We start from the raw sequence: 7,744 nt of genomic DNA on the forward strand, positions 1-7,744 counted from the left end.
AAATAGAAGACATAAAAAGTGGAAAAATCTTCCATGTTTATGGATTGGAAGAATCAATATCATCAAATTTCCATACTACCAAAAGCAATTTATAGATTCAATGTGATCCCAATCAAAATGCCAATGATAGTTCACAGATCTAGAATAAATGATGCTAAAATTCATATGGAAACAAAAGAGACCCCAAATAGCTAAAGCAATCTTAAACAACAAACACAAAGCTGAAAGCATCACAACACCAGATCTCAAGACATACTACAGGGCAATTATAATCAAAAGAGCCTGGTTCTGATACAAAACCAGACGTATAGACCACTGGAACAGAATAGAAACTCCAGAAATCAATCCAAACATCTACAACCAGCTTATCTTTGGCACAGGAGCAAAAATCAATCCCTGGAGCCATGACATTCTCTTCAACAAGTGGTGCTAGGAAAACTGGATCTCTGCATGCAGAAATATGAAACAAGACTCCTACCTCACACCTTACACAAAAATCCACTCAATGTTGATCAGAGGCCTAAATCTATGATGTGACACGATCAGACTACTAGAGAACATTGGGGAAACCCTAAAAGACATTGACATATGGAAAGACTTATTGGAAAAGACCCCAGAAGCACCGGCAATCAAAGCCAAAATTAACAAATGGGATTACATCAAACTGAGAAGCTTCTGTGCAGCAAAAGAAACATTCAGCAAAGTGAAGAGGCAGCCAACAGAATGGAAGAAAATATTTGCAAACTATGCAACTGATAAAAGATTAATTTCCAGAATCTATAAAAATCTATTTAAAAAACTCAACAACTACAAATCAAACAATCCAGTTAAAAAATGGGCAAAGGACCTGAATAGACATTTTTCAAGAAAGGAAAATCAACACACATATGAAAAAATGATCAGGATCACTAGCCATCAGGGAAACGCAGATCAAAACCACAATGAGGTTTCACCTCACCCCAGTTAGAATGGTTCTCATACAGAAATCAACAAGCAACACATGCTGGTGAGAATGTGGGGAAAAGGATGCCCTAATCCACTGTTGGTGGGAATGTAAACTGGTGCAACCAGTGTGAAAAACAGTGGAGATACCTCAGAAAGCTGAATTTGACTCAGCCATACAACTCCTGGGAATTTATCCAATGGAAATTAGATCAGCATATGAAGGAGTGATCTGTACCCCCATGTTCATTTCAGCTCAACTTTTTTTTAACTTTTATTTAATGAATATAAATTTCCAAAGTACAGCTTATGGATTACAATGGCTCCCACCCCCCCATAACTTCCCTCCCACCCGCAACCCTCCCCTTTCCCGCTCCCTCTCCCCTTCCATTCACATCAAGATTCATTTTCAATTCTCTTTATATACAGAAGTTCAGTTTAGTATATATTAAGTAAAGATTTCAACAGTTTGCCCCCACATAGCAACACAAAGTGAAAAAATACTGTTGGAGTACTAGTTATAGCATTAAATAACAGAGTACAGCAAATTAAAGACACAACTCCTACATGATATTATTTTAAAAATTAATTAATTTTCTATGCAATTTCCAATTTAACACCAGGTTTTTTTTTCATTTTCAATTATCTTTATATATAGAAGATCGATTCAGTATATGCTAAATAAAGATTTCATCAGTTTGCACCCACACAGACACACAAACTGTAAAACTACTGTTTTAGTACTAGTTAGAGCATCACTTCACATTGGACAACACATTAAGGACAGATCCCACATGAGACATAAGTACACAGTGACTCCTGTTGCTGACATAACAATTTGACACTCTTGTTTATGGTGTCAGTAATTTCCCTAGGCTCTAGTCATGAATTGCCAAGGCTATGGAAGCTTTTAGGGTTCCCCGACTTTGATCTTATTCTGACAGGGTCATAGTCAAATTGGAAGTTCTCTCCTCCCTTCAGAGAAAGGTACCTCCATCTTTGATGGCCCCGTTCTTTGTACTGGGATCTCACTCGCAGATATCTTTCATTTAGGTCTTCTTTTTTTTTTTCCCAGAGTGTCTTGGCTTTCCATGCCTAAAATATTCTCATGGGATCTTGAGCCAGATCCGAATGCCTTATGGGCTGATTCTTAGGCCAGAGTGCTATTTAGGACATCTGCCATTCTATGAGTCTGCTGTGTATCCCGCTTCCCATGTTGGATCGTTTTTTCCCTTTATGATTCTATCAGTTAGTATTATCAGCTCAATTTATAGTAGCTAATTTATGGAACTGATGAGATGTCCATAAACTGAAGACTGGATAAAAAAATTATGGTACATACACACTATGGAGTACTACACAGCAGTAAAAAAAGAAATCCTGTCATATGCAACAAAATGGATGCAATTGGAAACCATTATATTTAGTGAAATAAGCCAGTCACAAAAAGACAAATACCATATGGTCTTTCTTATCTGTGGTAACTAATAAAGTACCTAAAAGGTAATCCACAGGTGAAACTGACACCTAGAGATACGATGATTTTGAATGGCTCGTGTCCTGACTGTTAAGGAACAATGCTTTTCTTGTTTGCTTGTTTTTGTTCTTTTTTCTTCATACATATTATTCTGTGAATTCTCTAGTTAGTGTAGGGTTAATCTTATGAGCATAAAATTAACTGAAAACAGATCTTTGTAAGAAATAAGAATGAGAAAGGAAGAGAGAGTATGGGTGAGAAGGAAGTGGCAGGGAGGAATCGCTATGTTTCCAAGTATAAATACATTAAATGCATGACGTTTGTATTCCTAAAATAAAATAAAGCACACACACACACACACACACACACACACATATATATATATATATATATATACATAAAATAAATAAGAATGGTTTTAAAATCATCATAGCTCTTGTTAAGGGCAGTGAGCATCACTGGGGGATGGAATTCAGAGTCCCACATGTTAAACAATGAACTAAACTATTAAACAATGCAGCCTGTTGCCTCAGGAGAGAACATTAGGGCGTGTGAGTATGTGTGAGTGTGTGTGTGTCTATGTCTGTGTTTGTAGTGGGACTGGTGCTCAGAAGAAAACAGGGACTACAAGCAGCCTGCATGGTTTAAGTTCCACTAAGGGAAACTTCTTAACTTCTTTTGCTTTTATGTCCCCACATACAAAATGAGGCACAGCGGTGATGTGTGTACTGATGGTCCTCTTCCCCACTTAATGCTGTATAATTGTTCAGACCTGGTAAATGCCACTCTTAGGATCATTGGTTACTATCCTCACTCTGTCTTTTATGACCTTGTCTAAATATGATCAGAGTCAGTAAACTTGGAAGGCTTCCATAGCCTTGGCAACTCATGACGACAGCCTAGGATGGTTACTGGCGCCATAAACTAGAGTGTCAATTTGTTGGGTCAACAACAGGAGCCACTGTGCAGTTGCTCCTCATGTGGGATCTCTGTCCTTAATGTGCTGTACATTGTGATTTAATGCTATAACTAGTACTCAAACAGTATGTTTCACTTTGTTTTGCTATGTGGGTGCAAACTGTTGAAATCTTTATACTAAATTGATCTTCTGTATATAAATAGAATTGAAAATGAATCTTGATGCAAATGGAAGGGGAGAGGGAGCAGGAGAGGGGAGGGTTGCGGGTGGGAGGGAAGTTATGGGAGGGGGAAGCCATTGTAATCCATAAGCTGTACACTGGAAATTTATATTCATTAAATAAAAGTTAAAAAAAAAAACAAAATGAGGCACAATAAATCCATATGGTTCTAGTGAGGGTTAAGTCAATCAACACCTATAAAGTATTCAGATCAGTGTCTGATGGCTCATGTCTGCACTCAACTAAACTACATTCAGTTTTATTTCTTCAGAACTGCTTGTGGCTTAGGTTGGTTTATCTTTTCTCTCTATTCTTCTCACCTTCTCTTCCTGTCTCCAGGGAAGTGAAAAAAAGAACTGAGGAGGAGGACAGCAAATCCATCGCCAACCCGAGTGGGACCAGGTCCAAAAAGTTGGCCCAGATGAAGAATTGTTGCAGTGGTTAAAGACCAAATGGCTTTGGCCTGTGATGTCTTCATTCCAGCTTACTAAATCTGTGTGACTTGTTTGGTTCTTTGCTGAGTAGTGCATTCTCCCGACACAGTCCTTCAGAGGGTTATAGCCTGGGAAATCATAACCATGCTCTTAGGTCTCTCTGTAACCTTGACTCCTTTCTGTATCTCAATGAGTGATTTGGATCTTCTGGTTAAATAGACTTTTCCTGTCCGTATGGAGCCTTGAAATATCATGGGTATGTGTTTGAATGCAGTTCAAAAAAATCACATGCTCAGATCAAAGCTTTAGAAGAAACTCAGTGGACTAATCAGATTCATGTGATAGCTGACATTGACATAACCTAGGACAATGCTCACCTATAATGTTTTTTATTAAACTTTTATTTAATGAATATAAATTTTCAAAGTACAGCTTATGGGTTACAATGGCTTCCCCCTCCCAAAACTTCCCTCCCACCCACAACGCTCCCCCTTTCCCACTCCCTCTCCCCTTCCATTCACATCATGATTCATTTTCAATTCTCTTTATATACAGAAGATCAGTTTAGTATATATTAGGTAAATATTTCAACAGTTTGCCCCCATATAGCAACACAAAGTGAAAAAAATACTGTTGGAGTACTAGTTATAGCATTAAATAAGAGTGTACAGCACATTAAAGACAGAGATCCTACATAATATTTTTTAATTAATTAATTTTCTATGCCATTTCCAATTTAACACCAGGTTTTTTTTTCATTTCCAATTATCTTTATATACAGAAGATCGATTCAGTATATAATTAGTAAAGATCTCATCAGTTTGTACCCACGCAGAAACACAAAGTGTAAAAATACTGTTTCTGTACTAGTTATAGCATCACTGCACATTAGACAACACATTAAGGACAGATCTCACATGGGATGTAAGTACACAGTGACTTCTGTTGCTGACTTAACAATTTGACACTCCTGTTCATGGCATCAGTAATCTCCCTAGGCTCTAGTCATGAGTTGCCAGGGCTATGGAAGCCTTTAGAGTTCGCTGACTTTGATCTTATTCCAATAGGGTCATAGTCTGGCTGAAGAGCCCATGAGCGTATTGTAGGCATGGAAAGCCAAGATACCATGGAAAAGAAAAAAAAGAAGAAGAAGACCTAAATGAAAGATCTCTGTGAGTGAGATCCCAGTGGAAAGAACGGGGCCATCAAAGAAGGAGGTACCTTTCTCTGAAGGGAGGAGAGAACTTTCACCTATAATGTTTGATACTAGAGTACTAGTAAAAGGGAGTTCTCATCCTAGCCTTGCCGTTAACCAGCCTTGTGATCTTGGACATGTCGCCAGCCTATGTTGGATCTGTTTCTTCATCTGCAAAGCATGCAGCTTATCCTCAAAGGCCCTGCAGGCCTTGGTGCCTCTCAGAGTCTCTGAAATTTCAAGCAACAGGGAAAAGAGCACAAGGACCCACACAGTTCATAAAGGACTCTTAGTTATTCCTGAGGGGTTTTTTTATTATCACAATATTGGTCTTTCTCTCTTCTGAAATAAGAGCAGAATTTAATTGAGGGCAAAATGGAATGGTTTAGGTTACAGTGGAAACTGAAAAATCTATTTTTATATATATAAAGGAAATATATTTGTTGTATTTAAAGAAGGTATTTTATTTATTTTTTTTTAACTTTTATTTAATGAATATAAATTTCCAGTATACAGCTTATGGATTACAATGGCTTCCCCTTCCCATATTTTCCCTCCCACCCGCAACCCTCCCCTCTCCCGCTCCCTCTCCCTTTCCATTCACATCAAGATTCATTTTCAATTCTATTTATATACAGAAGATCAATTTAGTATAAATACTTCAACAGTTTGCACCCACATAGAAACACAAAGTGAAACATACTGTTTGAGTACTAGTTATAGCATTAAATCAAAATGTATAGTACATTAAGGACAGAGATCCCACATCAGGAGCAAGCGCACAGTGGCTCCTGTTGTTGACCCAACAAATTGACACTCTAGTTTATGGCGCCAGTAACCACCCTAGGCTGTCGTCATGAGTTGCCAAGGCTATGGAAGCCTTCCAAGTTCCCCGACTCTGATCATATTTAGACAAGGTCATAAAAGACAGAGTGAGGATAGTAACCAATGATCCTAAGAGTGGCCTTAACCAGGTCTGAACAATTATACAGCATTAAGTGGGGAAGAGGACCATCAGTACACACAGGTTGGGAGTAGAGCCATTGGTGGTAGAGTAGAGGTTATGATTACAAAGGAATGAGGCCCAAGTGCGCTAGACAGGGTCTAGAACAAAGGACAGAGTCATTATTAAAGGAGCTAAGAAAGGTGCTGTCTAAGCTACAAGTAATTTTTCTGATTATTTTATAACGTTGCAAATGTATAAAGTCCATGGTTTACAAAGTGTTAAAATTCTAATGAAAACATGTAAGTACAATGCCTAGAAAAATGGTCTCTCTTTGCTTAAAAATACACACCAACCAGTGGTTGCCAGGAGCTGAGGAAAGAGAGGAACTGAGAGTGACAGCTAACGGGCATGTCTTGGAATTAGAATGGTAATGGTAATGATCCCGTAACTTTTTAAATGAAGTAAAGGCCACTGAATTGTATACTTCAAAAGTGTAAATTTTACAGTGTGTGAATTACTCTATTTCACTTTAAAATATTAGCTCTTAGAATGATTCCACATTTGGCCATATGAACATATTCATGCCTATTTCAAGCATTCCCCTGGTTTCAACGTGTAATCTGACAAATAATGCAAATCCTCTAACTCCCCAGTTGCAGATGTTGTTCTCCGTAAGGGTCCTGGAGGCTCATGTCCAAGACCAGATGGTTCCATCAGTTTGGTTTCTGAGGAGAGCAGTCGATGGGGATGGTGGAGTGGGAGTGTGTGCAGGAAAGACTTATGGCACGCAAGCCAGGAAAGAGAGTGGCTGGGCTGAACTCATTACCAACACAAATTAACACCCAAACCATAGCATTTGGTCTTTTATTTTACATGATAAGCGACTCATCATTTTCAATGGCCTGAGTGGTCTTACTCTTTCTAGAACCTGTACTACCTCCCCAGACGTCCTCACTGAAATGTCTCTGAGAGCCAGTGACATTGCCTTTCAGTGACCTGAAGCAATTAATTTATTCACAAGATATTTGAACTTACATTTGTTCCTATGGATACAGCTTGCTGAAAAACTTAAATAATGAATATTATTTATTATATAAGTTAACATTTCTTTAAGTTCAATTAAAACTTTCATATAGCAGCCTTTTTCCTTTTATGATTTTTATCATCAAACTTTAAATCACTTAAGCCTTGTTGTTTATAAATGGAAAGGAACCAAGATACATTACACGCAATGATTATAAATAAGCACAACATTGGCTTTTAAAATTGTGACCTCTCCTTACTGAAATATTTTGTATTTTTACTGTTGAAAAGTTGACTCTATGCCTCAGTAACTCTGCCATAGCACCTGTTCCCTATTTTGTTTGGTTCCAGAAAAAAAAGAATAGATGTTTGACCAAAAAGAATGCCATGCTTATAGGGCATTGTCAAAATATACATGAGGGTATAGGAAACTGGTTTTATATATATATATATATATATATATATATATATATATATATATATTTGTGGTAAGGGGAAACAATTGCTGTCTGCCTCAGGCATCTCTTGAACCCAGATTAGATTAGATCTGATATTTATGTGTTGATATATGGGATACATGTTTGGGTT

At 37.7% G+C, this 7,744-nt stretch overlaps 1 pseudogene; it reads left to right on the plus strand.

The window, feature by feature from the left end:
- LOC133771084 (ras and EF-hand domain-containing protein-like) overlaps positions 1-4,003 on the plus strand; it is a 47,674-nt pseudogene extending 43,671 nt beyond the window's left edge.
- The last annotated feature ends 3,741 nt before the right edge of the window (positions 4,004-7,744 follow it).

This window comes from Lepus europaeus, chromosome 12 (assembly GCF_033115175.1).
Source record: "Lepus europaeus isolate LE1 chromosome 12, mLepTim1.pri, whole genome shotgun sequence".
Lineage (NCBI taxonomy): Eukaryota > Metazoa > Chordata > Mammalia > Lagomorpha > Leporidae > Lepus > Lepus europaeus.